The sequence below is a fragment of the Arachis ipaensis genome, chromosome B10, assembly GCF_059453495.1.
Source record: "Arachis ipaensis isolate K30076 ecotype BB chromosome B10, ASM5945349v1, whole genome shotgun sequence".
Lineage (NCBI taxonomy): Eukaryota > Viridiplantae > Streptophyta > Magnoliopsida > Fabales > Fabaceae > Arachis > Arachis ipaensis.
In genome coordinates, this window is record NC_142435.1 from 77,824,677 (window position 1) to 77,847,450 (window position 22,774).

The 22,774-nt window shown below is 37.1% G+C and overlaps 1 non-coding gene and 1 pseudogene across 1 annotated transcript; one reads left to right on the forward strand and one right to left on the reverse strand.

Moving 5' to 3' along the window:
• Positions 1-13,683: 13,683 nt before the first annotated feature.
• On the forward strand, positions 13,684-14,717 carry LOC148580516 (uncharacterized; annotated as a pseudogene).
• A 7,644-nt stretch (positions 14,718-22,361) lies between these two features.
• On the reverse strand, positions 22,362-22,468 carry LOC148580517 (small nucleolar RNA R71). Its single transcript, XR_015895650.1, has one exon. It is a non-coding gene; the product is annotated as a small nucleolar RNA R71 (small nucleolar RNA).
• Positions 22,469-22,774: the final 306 nt, after the last annotated feature.

A 22,774-nucleotide genomic window follows, 5' to 3' on the forward strand; every position in this document is an offset into this window, starting at 1 on the left:
TGAAACACAGTAGGATAAAGAAAATTAAGATACAATAAATTTCTAAGTTTCAAATGAAGCTTAGTTATAATCAAATGAGCGGGACTTAGTAGCTTTTTGCTTCTGAATAGTTTTGGCATCTCACTATCCATTGAAACTCAGAATGGTTGGCATCATTAGGAACTTAGAATCTAGATGATATTATTGACTCTCCTATTTAAAATTATTTTGATTCTTGAACACAGCTTTCAGAGTCTTGGCCGTGACCCTAAGCACCTTGTTTTCTAGTATTACCACTGGATACAATAATGCCACAGACACTTTAAATGGGTGAACCTTTTCAGATTGTGACTTAGCTTTGCTAGAGTCCCCAGATAGAGGTGTCCAGAGTTCTTAAGCACACTCTTTTTTGGTTTGGACCACGACTTTAACCACTCAGTCTCAAGCTTTTCACTTAACACCTTCACGCCACAAGCACATGGTTAGGGACAGCTTGGTTTAGCCGCTTAGGCCAGGATTTTATTCCTTTAGGCCCTCCTATCCATTAATGCTCAAAGCCTTGGGTATTTTTACCCTTGCCTTTTGGTTTAAAGGGTTATTGGCTTTTTTAATTTGCCTTCCTTTTCCTGCATTTTTGGGCAGTAATGGATTTTTCTCTTTTATTTATTTTTTCGCATGCATAATAATTTTTTTTTCTTTCGCAACATGCTTTTTCTTTTTCTTTTTTCTACTTTTTCTTGCTTCAAGAATCAATTTTTAGATTTTTCAGATTACTAATAATACTTTTCCTTTTTCCTTATTCTTTCAAGAGCCAACATTCTAAAATTACAACTTCAAATATGCACTGTTTATTTTATACATTCAGAAAATAAAAGCAATGCCATCACATCAACATAATTAAACTACTCTTATTTTAAACTTGAAATTTATTTATCTCTCAATTCTTTAAATAAAGATTTTCTTTTAATCATAGTGAGGGATATATGGAACATTTTACAATTTTTAAGGCATCAATGCAAATGATCATGCAACTAGAATAAGAGAACAGACAAAACATAACAGAAAATAGAAAAATAATAAAAGGAAAAGAGATAAAAGAGAACGAATCCACCTGAATAATGGTGGCTAGTGCTCCTCCTTGAGGATCCAATGTAGTGCTTGATCTCTTCAATGTTACTCCTTTGTCTTTGTTGAGGCGGCTGCACAGGCTCATGTGCATGCTTTCTAGTTTGCTCCATCCTCTTCTTCCGTACTTAGGAGTGGTAGAAGTCAAAAAGCAAAGCTTTTGCAACACCAAACTTAAGAGTTTTGCTCATCCTCGAGCAAATATGAACAATGGGGAAGAATATGGTAGAAGAAGGTGGAGTAGGTTGAGCTTCTGTGGGACCTACTGGTCCTGAGAGGCTAGGGAATTCAAATTCTCTTCTTCTCTGCATTGGCATTTGAACGCCCATGGGCTGCTCCCTGGTTGGCGTTCAACGCCAGCAATGCTGTCCATGAGGGGCTTTGAACGCCCAGCAGGGATACCCTGGTTGGTGTTCAACTTTAACACTCCATCTAGAGTGTTCTGTTTTTACTACTGTAAAATTCTGTCTCTGTTCTGACTGCTGCATATGATCATGACTAAAAATAACTGAAAGAAAATCAAAATAAAAGAAAATAAAAATAATTAATTAAGGTTGAGTTTTCTCCCAACAAGTGCTTCTTTAATGTCATTAGCTTGACGGACAACTCCTTTCAGGGAGGAAGATAGTCATAGAGGAATAAATTCTTACTTCTTACTGGGAGCTTCCTTCCTGTGCTCTCACAGAATAGCGTAATACGCTCAAGAGACAGGATCTTGTTCACTGCCTGAGGAAGGGTTGGGCTTGCAGCAATATGCTGGTGTCCCCTTTTGTCACTTCCCTCTTCCATGGTGAATACCATGATGAGATTAGTGAACATTACCATTTTCCATGGTGAAAAGCCCTCAGTAAGGATATTTTTGTTTTTCCAGCCCCTAGGTATCTTCCTTTTGGAGCCTTCCTCCTTTGTGGATAGTGTACATCCCACACCAAACTTACGTTTGGTCTTAGGAGGGATTGAATTGGTTCCATCCAAAGGTGGAGGCTCGGATGTTGAATCTTTTATGCAAGTGCCTCCCTTGTCAGGGGGCAACGGAGGGTCAAGAACCTTGAACACCATCCAGCCCTTATGTAAGGCAATCCTTGTTTCTTGTGCCTCTTGAATTCCCAGTTTCTCCATTACAAAGAGTGGCATGAGGCTTATACTTGACCCTAGGTCACACAGAGCCTTTTCAAAGGTTATAGTGCCTATGGTGCAAGGAATCAGAAAGCATCCACGATCTGGAAGCTTCTAAGGTAGCCTCTGCTGAACTAAAGCATTGAGTTCTTTGGTAAGCAGTGGAAGTTCTTCCTCCAGAGGCTTTGTACCAAATAACTTGACATTCAGCTTTATAAGAGCTCCTAGGTACCGAGCAACTTTCTCTTCTCTGGTGTCTTCATCCTCATCCGAGGATGAGTAGTCATCAGAACTCATGCACTGCAGAAATACATGCAAAGGAACCTCAATGGTATTTATGGTTTCCTTTGGGTCTGAGATAGAGTGTTCTTGAGTGGGGTTTAAGCACTCAAAGGGTGTGCTTTTACTGGCGTTCAACGCCAGCTCTGATAGCTCTTTGGGCATTGAATGCCCATGCTGTCCACCCTTACTCGCGTTAAACGCCAGTTCTTCTAGCATTCTGGGCGTTGAACGCCCAACAAGGATGTACTTGCTGGCGTTCAGCGCCAGAATGGCTGTATGGTTGGGCGTTGAACGCCCAGTGAGGGGTTCCTCACTGGCGTTCAGTGCTAGAAAGCATAAGTGTTTAGGCGTTGAACACCCAGCCGGTGCTCCCTGGCTGGTGTTCAACTCTAGCTCTGCTGCCAGGATGGGCATTAAACGCCCAGTGAAGGGTTTTTCACTGGCATTTAGCGCCAGGCTTGCTGCCAGGTTGGGCGTTGAACGCCCAGTGAGATCTTTCTCACTGGCATTCAATGCATTCCCAGTCTCTCCAGATTGGGCCTCTGCCTTAGTGGAAGGTATCAGATTTAAACTTAAACCAAGATCATACAAGGCTTTGTCAAAAATAATCTCTCCAGTAGTCCATAGGATCTGAAAGGTCCCTGGATATGGTATCTTCTTTGGCAGCTCATGCTGAATTAGGATATTGTACTTCTCAGTAAGTATCTCTATTTCATCTCCTTTTAAGTCCTTTTTTTCAAAAAGAATACCTTTTAGATAGGCCGTGTAGGGAGTCTTCTTTTCCAATACCTCTGTAGAAGAAATATTGACTTACAGCTCCTTAAGGGCTGCTGGGAAATGAGCCAGCTGCTCATCTGCCAGTTCTTTCTGCACGCCAAGAAAATATAGCTCTTGAGACTCTTTCACCTCTGCAAGGGCGTGCTCTGTGGGAGTCACAGGCTCCTCTTGCACACCCAGAGAAGATTCAACTCGAGGTCCCTTCTCCTCTGTAGGGGCGTGCTCAATGGCATTCTCAAGATCCTTCTGGTCCGTGATTGCCTTAAGTCCCTCAGTAGCATGCTCCTGAGGTTTGGCCTCCTTGGTACTAATGAGGGCCAGACACTCTTCTCTTGGATTCACTTCTGTGGCTCTAAGAAGAGTGTTAGGGTGTCTCTGCAGTTTCTAAGGAAGGTTCCTCTGAATGACTGCATTGCACTCCCTAGTAAGAGCTACTGTCTCTACTTCTCTCTAATCCTTCTTATAACTCAAAATGTCCTTCATGAACTTAGCATAAGAAGGCATCTGTTCAAGAGCCTCTGCAAAAGGGATCTTGATCTAATGTTCTGAGATAATCCACAAAATGGGCAAATTATTTATCCCTTTCCTCTTGATAGAGTTTCTGAGGAAATGGCATCTTAGCCTTATATTCATCAATCTTAGTTGATGAAGGCCGAGTGCCATGTGTGTTGGAAAGGGGGTTACTACCATGTTTAGCAGGGTTGTTATCAGTGAGTGACTGACCTCCCTTGCTTGGGCATTCAACACCCATGCTGCTATCCCCTTCTTAGCGTTCAACGCCTGGGACACTGCCCCCTTGTGGGTGTTCAACGGCAAGGGTGCTGCCTTCTTGGGCGTTTGAACGCCCAGTCTCTGCCCTTTTCTGGCGTTCAACGCTAAGGGTGTTGCCTCCTCGGGCATTTGAACGCCAATCTCTGCCCTTTCCTGGCGTTCAACGCCAAGGGTGCTGCCTCCCTGGGCATTTGAATGCCTAGAGTCATCTTGTACAAAGACTTGGTTGTACTGAGGTTAGGTGTTTAAGGATTTCCCGCTCCTCAATTGAATAGCCTGGCATTCTTCTGTTATCTGCTTAGATAACTGCTGCCTTGTTTGACTCAACTGGGCTTCTACATTCTTGTTAGAAGCCTGAGTTTCTCGCAAAGCCTCTTGTAAGTCCCGTAGTTGCTGGGAAGGGCATGCAGTTGCTGAGTCAATGGGCCATCCTGTTCTAGAGGGTTAGGTTCAGTAGTTACTGCCTTAACCTCTCCTTTTATAGAAGTCTCAATAGCTAAGTACAGATGCTGATTAATGACAACTGTTTCAATAAGCTCTTGAGCTTCTTCAATGGCCTTTTTCATATGTATTGAACCACCAACAGAGTGGTCCAAAGACATTCTAGCCATGTCAGAAAGTCTATAGTAGAAGATGTCTAATTGTACCCATTCTGAAAATATTTTAGTGGGACATTTTCTTAACATCCTCCTATACCTTTCTCAAGCATCATAAAGGGATTCACCATCTCCTTGTTTGAAGCCTTGAATGTCCAGCCTCAGCTGGGTCATCTTCCTTGGGGGAAATTATTGATTTAAAAACTTGTCCACTAACTGTTTTCAAGTTTTCAAGCCAGATCTAGGCTGGTTATCCAACCACCTTTTTGCTTGGTCCTTTATAGCAAAAGGAAAAAGCAATAATCTGTAGACATCTTGGTCTACTTCCTCACTGTGTACTATGTCAGCAATCTTTAAGAAATTAGCCAAGAATTTTGTAGGTTTTTCCTGAGGAAGCCCAGAATACTGGCAGTTCTGCTGCACTAGAGTAATGAGTTGAGGGTTCACTTCAAAGCTACTAGCTTTGATGTGAGGTATGCTGATACTTCTTCCATAGAAGTCAACAATGACTTGTATAAGATCCCAGAGTTCTTCTGAACTTTTCATTCCCACTTGGGTTCATGATTAAGAAAGGTAGAGGATAAAGAAGGAAAAATGAAGATAGAAGAGGTAGAAGGAGAAGTAGAGGTAGAGAAGATAAATAATAATTAAACTATTTATTTTATTTTATTTATTTATTTAAACCAAAATTAAAATTATTTAATTTAAAGGAATTAAAAATTAATTATTGAAATTCGAAAAGAAGAGAGAGAAGTTATGTAATTAATTAAAAGAGATTTGAATTTAAGATTTGAAATTTGAAAATTAAAATTAAAATTTTAAAATTTTAATTTGAAAATTGAATTTTGAATTTTGAAAATTGAAAATTGAAATTTAAATTTTGGATTTTAAAAATTGAATTTTGAAATTTTAAATTTGAAATAAGATAAGATAAGAATTTTGAAAAAGATATGATTTTTGAAAAAAAGATAAGATTTTTAATTTTGAAAAGATTTGACTTTTAAAAATCAAATTCTAAGATAAGATAAGATAAAAATTTAAAAATTAAAATCTAAATTTTTAACTTAAAAATTTTGAAAATATGGTTAGGATAAAAATAGAAAAGATATTTTTTTTATTTTTTGAATTTAATGAGGAAAGAGAAAAACAAGTAAATGACACAAGACTTAAAATTGTTTGATCTAGCACCCATTATTTTCGAAAATTTTTGGAGGGAAACACTAAGGGACACCAAACTTAAAAATTTTAAGATCAAACAAAAGGAAGACTCAAGAATACTTTGAATACTAACAAGAACACAAAGAACAAAATTTTCAAAGACTCAAAGAACACAAGAACATAAAAAAAACACAAAACATAAAATTTTTAGAAAACTAAATAAATATTTTCGAAAATCAAAAGAAAATAAATAAGAAAATACCAAACTTAAAGAATTGAGACAAGATTTAAACAAAGAAACTATTTTTAAAATTTTTTTGAAAGCAAGCTTTGAAGAAAACGAAAAATTCAAGCAAGAGCAAACACAAAAGATTCAAACTAAGAACAAAAATTAAACAAAGAAAATAAAAATAATTTTGATAAGGTTTTTGAATTTTTCAAAAATTGAAGAAGAAAATAAAAGACTTAATCAAGAACACAAACAAAGAGACTCAAACAAAAAGCTAAGGATGCTCAAAGATAAAATATATGAAAAAGGTTTTTGAAAGAGTTTAAAAATTTTTGGAATTGAAAAACAAGAACATGCAAGACTCAATACCAAGAACAAAAATTGAACAAAGAAAAGAAAAATATTTTTAAAAAATATTTTTAAAATTTTTGAAAATTAGAGAAGAAGAAAACAAAAATAAAAGACTCAAATAAAATAAAAATTACCTGATCTAGGGAGAAAGACAATCCGTCAGTTTGTCCAAACTCAACAATCCCCGGCAATGACGCCAAAAACTTAGTGTGCACGAATCCCCACACCTTTGTACAGCAGTACCAGCAAGTGCACTGGGTCGTCCAAGTAATACCTGAGCGAGTCAGGGTCGATCCCACGAGGATTGTGGTTTGAAGCAAGCTATCGTTATCTTACAGGTCTTAGTCAGGCAGATCAGAAGGTTTATATGTTTTCATGATAAGGGGAAACTATTCATAAAAGAAATAGAGAAAAAGGTCTAATATTTAAACAGAGATAGGAATAGAGTTGAGGATTAAAGTTGCTTTGTCTTTCTGAATTAACTCTGGTATTACTGCTCTCTTTGCTTGTGAGTGATTTCTTCAATGGCAGGCTGTATGTGATTGACACTGGTTTGAGTAGCTACCAACACTCCTACAGATCTGAATCCCAGGTTTAGTGCGGATCCATTCTGATTGAGGGTGAAGCTCGTACAGTTCATTCTCCTTAATGATCCTACTCAAAACACCACAGACAAGGTCAGATCTTCCGGATCATAGAATGTTGCACCTTGGGTTCTAGCCTCTACCACAGAGACCCTAATCTCCCCAGAAATCGGCTAAACTGATGTCTCGAGAAGTCTCCAACGAAGTCGTGGATTAGCCGTATAAGAGATGTATAAACATAGCTGTTGGTTCGTCCTTGTCCAGTGAAAGACGCATTCTGAACCCAAGTAGACGCGGGTATTTGTTAGGCACGTTCGTCTTAATGTGATGAACAGAGCTAATTTGTCAAATCATCCTATTCACCATGATGAAGATCAGATATACTTCTTAGAATTAATCAAACACGGATCGAAGAGAAACAGTAATACTTTTATTAATTCATAGGACTCAGTAGGGCTCCTCCCCTCAACCTAGGAGGTTTAGAAACTCATACTGATGTGAAAAACAAAGTAATACACGAAAATATGCTGAATGAGATCTGAAAAATTGTTCAAATAACATGAATCTAATCCCTTAAATACTAAACAAATGATTAGTAAGGGTAAAACAGTCTTTTTAGTGCTAAAATCTACTTATGGGGCCCACTTGGTGAGTGTTTGGGCTGAGTTTTGATGAGATCCACGTGCTATGAGTTCTCTGGGGTATGGAACGCCAGCTAGGGGGTCCTTTTTGGGCATTTGTACATTGGTCTCTACTCTTTGGGAGCTGGACGCCAGGAAGGAGGCAGGAAGCTGGCGTTGGACGCTAGTTTTGTGCCTTCTAATCCGAAGCAAAGTATGGACTATTATATATTGCTGGAAATCTATGGAAGTCAGCTTTCCATATCCATTAAGAGCGCTCCATTTGGACTTCTGTAGCTCCAGAAAAGCTCTTTCGAATGCAGGCAGGTCAGATTTGGACAGCATCTGTAGTGCTTTCTCTGTCTCTGAATCAGACTTCTGCTCCAGCTCCTTAATTTCAGCCAAAAAAGATCTGAAATTGTAAAATAACACAAAAAATTATAGTAGAATCCAAAAATCTGAATTTAACACTAAAACCTATAAAAACTTAATAAAAACTAAATAAAAACTACTAAAAACTATATGAAAGTGATGCCAAAAAGTGTATAAAATATCCGCTCATCAGTTGCCAACGTCCCCATTCTCATGGATAGGTCCATTAGGATAGGCTAGCATGAAGGCCTCGCCCACTGGTCCATACTGGGTGGCTAACTAATCCACGGCAGAAAGTGGAGGCTCGGGATATGCACATTGTCTGGGTCAGGCTCAGGTGAAACCTCATGCGTTGGATGAGCAAAAAATGTGTGTGTAGGTCCGTTCGGATGTAAGCATGATAAAGAAAAGTCGTATGGCATATATGGTTTGAAATTGAGACTATCTTGGGGGTGCAGGAACGGTTTATTACATAGTATGTAAAATCTAACACGAGATATCGTACAGATAAAATAACTCACAAAAATAGGATCCTCATACACAAACGGCTCATACATCTCATAGAACACAATGCCCATCTCCATCTGTAGCGGAAAAGAGGAGGGGTGAGAACTTAGGATTCTTAGCAATAGTTTCACACAATAGTATTTCCTTTACCTTCCTTGAGATTAACATTTTATTTCTTCTTAGTTCTAACCAAACACATTCAATTCACCATATTAGACACATTAAAAAATATCATGAAGTCTCAAATAAAATAATCAAACACATTCATATATTCAACAATAGCATCAAATGATTTATGCGACAAACAAGTATGATGCATGTTTATTTTTATATAGGCCGTGAGCTCACCTGTCGCTTTGTTGCCCGATACCCGACAGTAGTCTTGAGATAGACGTTACATATCACCGTCCCTACCTTAGCCAACGTCCCCTCCATGAGCATTACGTATCGTCGTCCTCACAGGAAACCTTTCTTCCGGTCTCAAGTGGGCGTTACGTATCACCGTCCCCACTGAGCCTCATGCACAATATCTCAAAGGAGCGTTACGTATCGCCGTTCTCACAAGATTGTACTCGATATCATATTTTTTAATTCAAATTATTCAATCTTTCTCAATCTTCTCCTTAATATTTATTCCTTAAACCTTTAAACCTTATTCTTTAATTCCTTAAACCTTAATTTCTTAAACTTTAAACTCTACCCCTTAAACCGTGAAGCTTAGACCTTGCTTCATTAAACCTTAATTTCTTAAACTTTAAACTTTTACTCCTTATTAATACTTTCTTTAAATGTTTTCCTTACCTTTTAAATAATCATTCTTCCAGATTTAACCTTCAGTTCCACCTCATGAACAACATTAAAATGAACAAATCAACCTCTTTGAAAGGAATCTATGACTTAGCTAAAACATTCTTGAGAAATATCAAATATTCAGGCTTATATATAATAAATAACCAATCTCAAACAAGCAATTAAACATAAATTTTCAGTCATCAAATTCATAAATTACATACTCAAAATACAATTCACACAAGTTAATTTAATTAAACCCTTCCCTTCTCTCAGGTTCAAAACTAATTTTCTTATTGGAACTTCTAACACCAATTTCTTACCTAGTTTTCAATCAAAACAATCAAGAAAAATAAGACTTCCTCCGTACATTATTTCAAAACTGAAACTATAAAGGAAAAAAGAAAAAAAAAATCCTACCTCAAATTCCTTCAAGAAAGTTGGTATGAGATTGAAGAGGAGGATGAGAAGAACACTTTAATCGGTTCAGAATTTTGGCGGAATTTTTTTTAATTTGTTTTGAAATTAGTCGAACATAAGATTTAAAATTATAGAAATTTTTCTTTTGACGTGAGTTTTCTCGCTCTTTCTCTCTTTTTTCTTTAGGTCCTCGTAGAAGAAAATGAAGATTAAAGAGGTGGCTAATATATAAAGAAGCCAATAAAGATTAAGAAGGAGGTGGCTTATATATAAAGAAGCCGTGGCACAATAAGGGGTTATAAGGATGGATAATATTATTAAAATATTACTTAGTAGATATGTAAAATCCGATTAAACGGTAACTAAATAAGTAACTAATTAATATAGGTCAAAGGGGTTGAAAAATTTAAAATTCATAATTTGAAAATTTAAAGATGATATTTGGATTCGGAGAATTTTTTCTAGTGGAAAAATGTTATTTTCTGCAGAAAAAATGCGTACTAGTATTTTAGTCAGCAATACCAGCTTAAGTCTTTTCGGTACTACAAGTGAAAAAATTATTTATGAGTGAAGAGGGTTAAGAAAGTAAAATTCATAATATGGAAAAGTAAAAATAATTAGAATACAAATTAAAACACTAATCTTAAAGGTTTTGGCCCAAAAATGGGCCAACGGGCTAAAACGAGTAAATGCGAGCCCAAGCCCATATACATAAACCACCAACTTAACAATTTTCGCATCATTCTCCCCCTTTTCAAAGAGAGAACACGCTGAGATGCGAAGAGAGTGAGGTGAGAAACCAAAATCCTAATTCCACAAATTTAAATCCTCCATAACTTTCTCTTCGGAGCTCCGATTGCCGCACCGTTTAGGGCCACGCGAAGCCCATCTTCTCCTCTTCATTTCTATCAAAATATTTTGGTAAGTATCTCCCTCACCAAACTGCAGTTTTACTTTTTCCATGAGAATCACGTTTTTGGTTTGTGTGTTTATGAAACTTGGTGATTCTTGTGTTTAGGGGGAGCTCTAGCTTGATTTCTAGCTAGGTTTCATCACCAATTTCAATGGATAAAGGTAAGAGCTACTTTTTTTTATGTGTTCATGAAGTTTTATAAAGCCTTAGTGATTGAATATTGTGTATGTTATGTGAAAATAATGTAGATTGGTATTATAGGCATTATGATGATCATTGGTGGTGCTTGAGCTTGGTGGAGGTGAACTTAGAGCCTAAACTTGGTGAAATTCAAGAATTGAGGGCTTGATCTTGGCTTCCTATAGGTATGGTTTAAGTTTCATTTAAATATCATGTCATGTGATATGAAATCCTAGGCTAGATGCCGTTAGGAATAAGCTTAAATTGTGTAATTGGATGGAATTGATATGTTAAAATTGATACATTTTTGAATTTAATTTTGGTTGGGATTATGTGTTTATGAATTATGATTTGAGTTGATGAATTTGGGCCGGAGGCTGTGAAAGATAAGCTTGGTAAGTTGATGAAATGCATTGAATGTTTATGCATGAAATTGAGGTATGAGAATGATGATTTAGAGTTGTAATGTGTAAATTAAGTAGGCTTGAACTTAGTTGATAGTAAAGGAGTGAATTGGGATAGTTGGGAGGTATTATATTGATGCAGAAAACTGATGTGGCTTGTGAACCTCTTGGAAATTGGTAAATTCTATTTTTGGATAAAAACTAGTTTTTTGCCAACTTCAGCAGGCCATAACTCGGTCGTCGAAGTTATAATTTTAACAAAATCAAATTTTTATGAAAATTTATTCAATAATCTTTCCAATGGTTCAATAATGGTTGAAAAATGAGTTTTGTATAAAAAGTTATGAAAGTTCAAAGTTTGGGTTAAAAAATTGAATTTCTGTAACATATCAGCTTTTTTGAAAATCTGGCAGTCATGCGTACGCGGCAGTGTCAGGACGGGAGTAAATGGTTCTGTCCAGTACTCTTGTGTAAGTGAGTGTGATCTACATACGCGACAATGCTAACTTTGAAACTCATGTGTACGTTGCAGTGTCACGCGACGCGGGCAAGCTTTTTTGTCCAGTACTCTCGTGTAAATGAAAGGTGGTCCACGTACGCGACACTGTCAAATTTTGAAGTCATACGTACGCGGAAGGCATGCGTGCACATGACCATCCTATTTTCCTGAACATGAATTTTTAAGTTCTCAACCATTCTTCTAGTATTCTAAACCTCTATAAACCATATTATGTGTCTACAGCCGGCGTAATAGAGCGTAGAGGAGTTAGGAATGAGACCTTGTGAGTTGAGATAGTAAATTGAAGAAAAATGGATTAAATGTAATGAAATATGTGATGAGGATGATTATGATAGTGAGAACTGATGATGATTAATTTTGATTGAGGATGATTATGATAATGAGAGGTGATGATGATTGATCTTGATTATGATTTTGAATGAAGTGAAATGAGATTGAGGATGAATTTTGATAACGAAATGGAGTTTGATTGAGATATACCTATCTGGGTAGATGCAGTGGCATTATTCCACTTGCTCCAGGTTATGGTTTGATCTTCTGGAGTAGATGCAAAGATGGTAGCTTTGTCCCGCTTACTCCTAGTTTATATTTGATCTTTTGGGGTAGATACAAGGATGGTGGTTTTATCCCACTTGTTCCTAGATATTATCCCTCTGTCACAAGATGTGGCCAGACACTTAGACCTTTCTGGATATTATTCCTCCAAGATATGTGAATCCCTCTTGAGAGATGCGCACATGCAGGAATTGTCCAGGGTTAGCTACCGGACATGTCGGGCTTAGCTGTATAACCGACAGATGATATCATCGGCCATAGGATAGGCATACATCATTTACATTTGAATGAATTGTTTGGGATTGTTTCTTGTCTTGGCTTGTTTAATTTGTGTATATGACTATGTGATAATTGTTTTACCTGAATCTACTTGTGTATTACTTGTTTCTCTTGCTTGTGTTTGAACATCTGAGAGGCTCCTCATGCTGGTGTCGGTTGACACTGAAGGCTGTTCTGTTTGGAGTTTGGAGAGTTGTTGAAACTTTAAAAAAGGTGAAGTAGACTAGAATCCCCTATCATAGTTACCTAATTGCGAATTAGTGAGAACCTAGGATGAAACAACTGATTTATGGGAATTTAAGATTACTTACAGAGTTCCTGTTACCTTATATTATATCTATTTGGCATTTTTACCATACTGGGAACCATGGGTCGGGATTCTCATTTTGTATATATTCCTTGTTTTTCAAATTTAGGCCAAGTGCTCCGCAGTGAGCTGGAGTTCATTTGGAAGACGGCAAAGTTTAGTTTGAATTTTGTTTTGTATTTTGCTTAGATTCCTCCCTTCTTATTTTGGAAAGCTTTAATGATGTATATGTATATAATTCTTTTGAAACTTTGCCCATAGAGGTTTTGATGTATTTTGGAGAGTGATATGACTGTTATCAACTGTTTTATTACTGTAATCCTAGCCGACCTAAACTTCGCAAGTTGTGACTAGTGGATATCTTTACTATATATATATATATATATATATATATATATATATATATATATATATATATATATATATATATATATATATATATATATATATATTCTATCTTTACTCTATTCTTCCTTTAAGTTTTTATTTTACCCTATGTTTCTGAATGTGCTATATTTCGTTATATGTGTGTTTGTGCTCACGATTTTCTTTAATTCCTTTTCAGCCTTCTCGTATCACCTTATTATCATTGACTTATGCCTCGAGCATAAGGATTTGAATGGTAGGGTGTTACATTATGGTATCAGAGCAGTTCGTCCTCGTAAGCCTGAGGGATGGACTATTTATACTTCAATGCATACTTTAAGTTAGTGCTTGTGCTATTTAGGGTATCAAATTGATATGTTTAGCATGAAGTTCATTAGTATACCTTTCAGAATTTGAAGCACTTAACTTGAGATATTGAGACTGATCACCTTGATATCACTTGTTGGTATAGACAGGACCTGAATGGCAACTTGTGGACGAGATCGAGGACGAGGACAGAGAGGAAATGAGCAAACCGCTCATCCTGGCAATTAGGCCACGTTCTTAGCGGCTATGACTAACCTTGTCAACACGATACAAGAAAATGCTGTAGCTATGAACCAGGATATGGAAAGGATAAACAGAAATGGTAATGGACTGGGAAACCATCAAGCTGATCGAGGTCTGAAGACCTTAACAACTTTTTTGAAGGTCAATCCCCTAATCTTCAAGGGTTCAACTAATCTGAATGAAGCCTATAATTAGTTTCAAGCAATAGTAAAGGCACTGCAAGAATAACATGTACCTGAGGGTCAGTTGGTTGAACTTGCTGCTTATTAGCTAGCTGAAGAAGCGTAACACTGGTGGCAAGGAGCTCACCATCTACTGCATCAAGGAAATGGGGATGAGATAATCACCTGGAAGGTGTTCAGAGAGGAGTTTATAAGAAATACTCCCCGAACTCTACAAGACAAGCTAAGGAGTTGGAGCTACTACAACTGAGATAAAGATCCATAACAGTGGCTGCTTATACGAGCAAGTTTGAAGAGTTATGCTGCTTTTCGAGTATTTGTCAGGGTGCTCCTAAAGCGTTTAAGGAATGGAAGTGCATGAAGTATGAAGATGGCGTGAGGGATGATATTATGGAAGCTGTAGTTCCTCTTGAGGTCAAGAGCATTGCAGAGTTAGTAAACAAAAAGTATGTGGTAGAGGATTGTTCTAAAAAGAATGCAGCTACAAGTACCAACCGTGGTGGTTACCACAACCAGAAAAGTGCAAGATTTTCGGTTCCTAGAGGTCGGAACTTTAAGAGGAGAGATTATACTTAAAAACCTTAACAATGCCAGAACAACTTCTGAAGGAACAATAACAACAACAATCATCAAGGAAGGAGATATGGGAGGCAACCTTATAATTACTTGACCTATAAAAGATGTAGAAGCTACTACCCGGGAATACCATGTAGAGCCAGATTAGGACTGTGTTACCATTGTGGAGGAGCTAGTCATTTATCTTAGAATTGTCCCGAGAAGGCCAATCGAAATGCCGGGAGAGCCCAACAACAAGGTCACGTGTACGCTGTGATGGCGGATGAAGCTCCTAGATCAGAGACTTTGAACAGAGGTAAATGTGAAATTGGTGGTAAAGTGTTAACTGCATTGTATGATATTGGAGCGTCTCATTCATTCATAGACTTTGATAAAGCTGCTGGTTTAAGATTAAAGGTGTCAAAATTAGCATTTGATTTACATGTGCATACTCCGACTTCAAAAGTTATAGTGACTATACTAGGATGTCAAGAAGTTTCTTTTAAGGTGGAAGACAGAGAGTTTGTACATGATTTTATCTATTTGCCAATGATTGAGCTTGATTTGATATTGGGTTTGATTGGTTGTCGGTAAATCGAGTGTTACAGGATTGTTTTGAGCGTTCTATCCGATTTATGTCTGAGAAATTAGAAGGACTGGTAGTTGCATGGAGTTATTACTTGAATGCGGCAAAGGTGAATTATAGTGGAGCAGAATGCCAATGATTTATCCTTTTGGTTGCAAATCCATTAGGGGATGAGCAAGACTTAAATCAAATACTGATTGTGCGAGAATTTACCGAAGTCTTCCCTGAAGATATACCAAATTTCCACCTCAGAGAGAGATTGAATTTGCAATAAATTTAGTGCCAAAAGCTAGACCAGTTTCAATTGCACCATATAGGGTGGCACCGTTAGAATTGGAAGAACTTAGGGTTTAGTTGAAGGATGTAATGGAAAAGAAGTCCATTCGACCAAGTGCTTCCCTGTAGGGAGTACCGGTTATGGCAGTGAAGAAGAGAGACGACAGGAGGCTTTATGCGCGAAAGAGTGCCAATAAATCTTTGTGATTCGATCTATCCTTCTTTTGTAACTTGTATTGGAGTTTTGATCTCGGATTCCTTCTTTGAAAATGATTTGATCATCTTCCCAATCCTATTATTTACTCACATGTATGCATTCATAAAACTTGTACCTTTCAAAGTGAGCCTGGGCTTGTTTTGGTACAATCCAGTGATCCTTAAATATTTGGAAACTTGCAGTTGAATTGCCTTCCTTCGCGAACTTGTGTTTTTTTAGAATCAAATGAGACCTAATTGATTTGATATTCCTTGTTCTCTCTATCAAAGGTTCTTGATTTGGATTCTTTTCTTGAGATGTGCTTTAATTCTCTTTCTGGTGCATTCCATTGTTTTTCTATGACTTTGCTTGAATTGCAATATAAGCTATCCTTCCAATTTCTCGCGACTACCGTTCGTGTTGTTCGTTCTTCTTTTGAGCTTGGTACATTTCAAAAATCTACTCGAGCTTACTTCAGCGTCACTTGCAATTCCTAGATCTAACCATTGGGACGTTAGTTCCTTAGAACACGACCTGTGAACACAGAAGACAAAACTTGTGCATATGCGACATCATGAGGAGTTGTGAAGCTTTATTTTCGCAAATTGACAAGGATGCACTGTTAGTGTGGATATTCGGCTGTGAGGAGAGTTTTTAAACTTTGAAGGAGAAATTAACTATAGCGCCAGTACTCGTGTTACCTGAACCTAATAAACCATTCGAAGTTTACTGCGATGCATTATTAAAGGGTTTAGGTTGCGTGTTGATGCAACATCAGAATGTGGTGGCTTATGCCTCATAGCAACTGAGATCTCATGAAGTGAATTACCCGACGCATGACTTGGAGCTAGTGGCCGTTGTGTTTGCTTTGAAGGTTTGGAGGCATTACCTGTATGGAGTAAAGGTTTATTGAAAGACTGCAACATTGACTTGAACTATCAACCCAAAAAGGCTAATATGGTTGTGAATGCTTTGAGTAAGAAGTCTTTGAGTGTGGCTTGGATGATGCTCAAGGAAGGGGAGCTATTAAGTAAGTTTACGGATCTAAGGCTAGGAGTGGAGGATGTGGCCGAAGTGAGTGAGTTTGAATCAATTGTAAGTCATGAGTGATTTTAAAACTGATATTCATAAAGCACAATAAGAGAATGAAGCACTACAAAAAATACTACAAGTGATTGAATAGAAAGAGCAAAGAGAGGTCGTCTGAGATAGAGAGGAAATTCGGAGGTGTAAGGAGAGAAATTTTGTACCAAGTGTGGGAAACTTGCGAAATCAGATACTATCTGAAGCTCATAAGAGCGGTTTCTAAATTCATCCTAAGAACGACAGAGATGTATCATGACTTGAAAGCGATATTGAGACAACTAAATTTTGAGGAAAAAATTTCTAATTAGGTGGGTAGGATGAAAAATTCGGTTAAATGGTAATTAAATAAGTAATTAACTAATTATGGGCCAAAGGGTTGGAAAATTTAGAATTCATAATTTGAAAATTTAACGATGATATTTGGATTCAGAGAATTTTTTCGAGTAGAAAAATGTGATTTTCTGTAGAAGAAATGCGTAAAAGCACGTACTGGTATTTTAGCCAGTAGTACCGGCTTAAGTCTACTTGGTACTGCGAGTGAGAAAAATTAATTATGAGTGAAGAGGGTTGAGAAATTAGAATTCATAATTTGGGAAAGTGAAAATAATTAGAATACAAATTAAAATACTAATCTTAAAGGTTTTAGCTTAAAATTGGGCCAACAAGCTAAAACGAGTGAACTGGACCCAAGTTGGGCCCAAGCCCACAAACATAAACCACCAACTTAACAATTTCAGCATCATTCTCCCCCCTTTTAGAGAGAGAACACGCTGAGATGAGATGAGATGAGAGTGAGGTGAGGAACCAAAACTCTAACTCCTCAATCCTCCATAATTTTCTCTCTAGAGCTCCGATTGCCGCACCGTTTATGACCACGCGTCTATCTCCTCCTCTTTATTCCTATCAAAATATTTTGGTCAGCATCTCCCTCAACAAATTACAATTTCATTTTTCCATGAGAATCACACTTTTGGCTTGTGTGTTTATGAAACTTGGTGATTCTTGTGTTTAGGGAGAGCTCTAGCTTGAGTTCTAGCTAGGTTTCATCACCAATTTCAGTGGGTAAAAGTAAGAGCCATTTTTTCTTGTGTTCATGAAGTTTTATGAAGACCTTGAGATTGAATATTGTGTATGTTATGTGAAAATAGTGTAGATTAGTTTTAGAGGCATTAAGTTAATCATTGGGGGTGCTTGAGCTTAGTGGAGGTGAACTTAGAGCCTAAACGTGGTGAAATTCAAGAATTAAGGGTTTGATCTTGGCTTCCTAGAGGTACGGTTTAAGTTTCATTTAAATACCATGTAATATGATATGAAATCCTATGCTAGATGTCCATAGGAATAAGCTTGAATTGGTGTAATTGGATAGAATTGATATGTTGAAATTGATACATTGTTGAATTTGATTTTGGTTGGTGATTGTATGATTATGAATTATGAGTTAAGTTGATGAATTTTCAGTCGGAGGCCATGAAAGGTAAGCTTGGTAAGTTGATAAAATGCATTGAATGTTTATGGATAAAATTGAGGTGTGAAAAAATGATAATTTAGAGTTGAATATATAAATTAAGTAGGCTTGAACTTGGTTGATAGTAAAAAAGTGAATTGGGATAGTTAGGAGGTATTATATTGATGCAAAAAACTTACGTGGCTTGTGAACCTCTTGGAAATTGGTAAATTCTATTTTTGGATAAAAACTAATTTTTGGCCAATTTTGCCAGTGCTGTAACTCGGTCATCGGAGTTGGAAATTCAACGAAATTAGATTTTTATGAACATTTATTCAATGATCTTTCCAATGGTTCAAGAATGGTTGAAAATGAGTTCTATATAAAAAAAAGTTATGAAAGTTCAAAGTTTGGCTTAAAAAACTGAATTTTTGCAACATATCAGCTTTTTTGAAAATCTGGCAGTCATGTGTACACGGCATTGTCATGCGACGTGAGTAAATGGTTGATGAGCGGATAATTTATACGATTTTTGGCATTATTTTTAGGTAGTTCTTAGTAGGATCTAGCTACTTTCTAGTATATTTTTATTAGTTTTCAAGCAAAATTCACATTTCTGGACTTTACTATGAGTTTGTGTGTTTTTCTGTAATTTCAGGTATTTTTTGGCTGAAATTGAGGAACCTGAGCAAAAATATAATTCAGAGGCTGAAAAAGGACTGCAGATGCTGTTGGATTCTGACCTCACTGCACTCAAAATGAATTTTCTAGAGCTACAGAAACCCAATTGGCGCGCTCTCAATTGCATTGGAAAGTAGACATCCTAGGTTTTCCAGCAATATATAATAGTCCATACTTTACCCGAGTTTTGATAACGCAAACTGGTGTTTGAACGCCCACTATCTACCCTTAACGCCAGAACTGGCATAAAAGCTGGAGTTAAACGCCCAAACTAGCACCAAAGCTGGCGTTTAAGTCTAAGAAGAGTATATACACATGAAAGCTTCAATGCTCAGCCCAAGCACACACCAAGTGGGCCCTGGAAGTGGACTTCTGCACTATCTGCACTTAGTTACTCATTTTCTGTAAACCCTAGTTACTAGTTTAGTATAAAAACTACTTTTAGAGATTTATTTTACATCTTATGTTATTATTTTGATCATTGTACACGTTTGGAGGCTGGCTTCACGGCCATGCCTAGACCTTTCACTTATGTATTTTCAACGGTGGAGTTTCTACACCCATAGATTAAGGTGTGGAGCTCTGCTGTTCCTCATGAATTAATGCAAAGTACTATTATTTTTCTATTCAACTCAAGCTTATTCTTATTCTAAGATATTCATTCGCACACAAGAACATGATGAATGTGATGATCAAGTGACACTCATCACCATTCTCACTTATGAACGCATGCCTGACAAACACTTTCGTTCTACATGAAAACAAGCTTGAATGCATATCTCTTGGATTCCTGGTCCATGCGTTTGATTGTCTCTCCTGACAACAGAGCTTTCAATTCCTTGAGATCAGAATCTTCGTGGTATAAGCTAGAATCAATTGGCAGCATTCTTGAGATCCGGAAAATCTAAACCTTGTCTGTGGTATTCCAAGTAGGATCTGGGATGGGATGACTGTGACGAGCTTCAAACTCGCGAGTGTTGGGCGTAGTGACACACACAAAAGGATCAATGGATCCTATTCAAACATGAGTGAGAACTGACAGATGATTAGCCGTGCGGTGATAACGCATTTTGACTATTTTCACTGAGAGGACGGACGGTAGCCATTGACAACGGTGTCCACCAACATATAGCTTACCATGGAAAGGAGTATGAATGATTGAATGAAGACAGTAAAAAAGCAGAGATTCAGAAGCAACAAGCATCTCCATACGCTTATCTGAAATCCCACCAATGAATTACATAAGTATTTCTATCTTATTTTATACTTTATTTATATTTTAATTATCTAAATCTCATAACCATTTGAATCTGCCTGACTGAGATTTACAAGATGACCAAAGCTTGCTTCAAGCCGACAATCTCCGTGGGATCGACCCTTACTCACGTAAGGTATTACTTGGACGACCCAATACACTTGCTGGTCAGTTACACGAAATTGTGAAGAAGTCTTGAGATCACGTTCTCCCACACCAAGTTTTTGGCGCTATAGCCAGGGAATAAATAATCACGATTCCGGCGTACTAAGTTTTTGGCGCCGTTGCCGGGGATTGTTCGAGTTTGGACAACTGACGGTTCATCTTGTTACTCAGATTAGGTAATTTTATTTTATGTTTAAGCATTTTAATTTTAATTTTCGAAAAATGATTCAAAAAATAAATAAATTATTCTATGACTTCAGAATTTTTAAGAATGAATTCTAGAGTTTCATGATGATCTGTTGAAGTCTGGCTGGCTGTGAAGCCATGTCTAATCTTTTGGACCGAGGTTTCAACTTATCATCACAAGAGCTTGTTGATTTCTATCAATCTTGCTGTTGAATGTAATGATCTGCTAAAGCTTGGCTGGCCATTGGCCATGTCTAGTGATTTGGACCGAAGCTTTCACTGAAAGCTTGGCTGGCTAGTAAGCCATGTCTAATTCCTGGACCGGAGTTTTAGACTAACATTGCATGATTCCTGGAACTCTCATTAAGAATTTTGAATTCCTTATTTTCTTTTTCCAATTAATTTTCGAAAAATACAAAAAAAATTTATAAAACCATAAAATCAAAAATAATTTGCGTTTCTGGTTTGAGTCTAGTGTCACATTTTAAGTTTGGTGTCTTGCATATTTTTAATTTTCTTGCATTTTTTGAATATATGCATTATGTTCTTCATTGATCTTCAAGTTGCTCTTGATGATTTTCTAGGGTCTGATCTTTAAATTCTCTTGTTTTAGTTTCATTCTGTTGTTTTTCTCTCTCATCATAAAAAATTCAAAAAATTTCAAAATTATGTCTTTTCAAATCAATAATATAGAGAATTGAAGATTCAAAATATACAGCAGAGGAATTATAGAGAAAAAGCTGGGCGTTCAAAATGCCCAGTGAAGAAGAAAATCTGGCGTTTAAACGCCAGCCAGGGTACCTGGCTGCGCGTTAAACGCCCAAAAGGGTAGCATTTTGGGCGTTAAACGCTAGAATGGATACCATTCTGGGCGTTTAACGCCAGGACAGCATCAAGGAGGTAATTTTGTTTTCAATTCAAATCTTTTTCAATTTTGAAAGTTTTAAAACTAAATTTTCAAAATCTTATCTTTTTCATGTCTTCTCAATCATATCATTAATTTAAAATTTTTTTAAATTTTTTTCAATCATATTTTCTCAATCATATCTTCTCTACCACATCTTTTTCAAAATAATTTTCAATCATATCTTTTTGATCACTAATTTTAAAATATTTTTCAAAATCACCTAACAACTTCCTCACTTCTAATTTTCGAAAAACCACTAACCATTTTTCAAAATTCTTTAACTAATTATTTTAAATTTTAATTTTATTTTTCTTTTAAAAATTTTTGAAAATTTCCTCTCTCACCTTCTTCTATTTAAGGACTAACAATCCTCCTCAATTAGCAATTCGGACTCTCTCCTTCTTCATAAGTTTGAATTCTCCTCTCTACCTCATCCTTCTATTCTTCTTTTCCTCTGACACATTAAGGAATCTCTATACTATGACATAGGATTCTGCACTTTCTTTGTTTTCTTCTCTATCATATGAGCAGGAATAAAGATAAAGACATTCTTGTTGAAGCTGATCCTGAACCTGAAAGGACTCTGAAGAGGAAGCTAAGAGAAGCTAAAGCACAAAACTCTGAAGAGGACCTGACAAAAATTTTCGAAAAGGAAGCAGACAAAACAAACATGGCCGAACCCAACAACAATGGTGGAGATGCAAGGAAGATGCTTGGTGACTTTATTACACCTTCTTCTGACTTCTGTGGAAGGAGCATCTCAATTCCTGCAATTGGAGCAAACAACTTTGAGCTTAAGCCTCAATTAGTTTCTCTAATACAGCAGAATTGCAAGTATCATGGACTTCCATTGGAAGATCCTCATCAGTTTTTAGCTGAATTCTTGCAAATCTGTGACACTGTTAAGACCCATGGGGTTGACCCTGAGGTCTACAGACTTATGCTCTTCCCTTTTGCTGTAAGAGACAGAGCTAGGACATGGTTGGACTCACAACCTAAAGAAAGCCTGAACTCTTGGGAAAAGCTGGTCAATGCATTCTTGGCAAAATTCTTTCCACCTCAAAAGATGAGCAAGCTTAGAGTGGAAATCCAAACCTTCAGACAGAAGGAAGGTGAGTCCCTCTATGAAGCTTGGGAAAGATATAAGCAATTGATCAAAAGGTGTCCTACGACATGCTTCCAGAATGGAGCATCATATGTATATTCTATGATGGTCTGTCTGAGTTGTCAAAAATGTCATTGGACCATTCTGCAGGAGGATCTTTTCATCTGAAAACCCCTGCAGAAGCTCAGGAACTCATTGAAATAGTTGCAAATAACCAGTTCATGTACACCTCTGAGAGGAGTCCTGTGAACAATGGGATGCCTCAGAAGAAGGGAGTTCTTGAAATTGATACTCTGAATGCCATATTGGCTTAGAACAAAATATTGACTCTGCAAGTCAATATGATTTCTCAGAGTCTGAATGGATTGCAAGCTGTATCC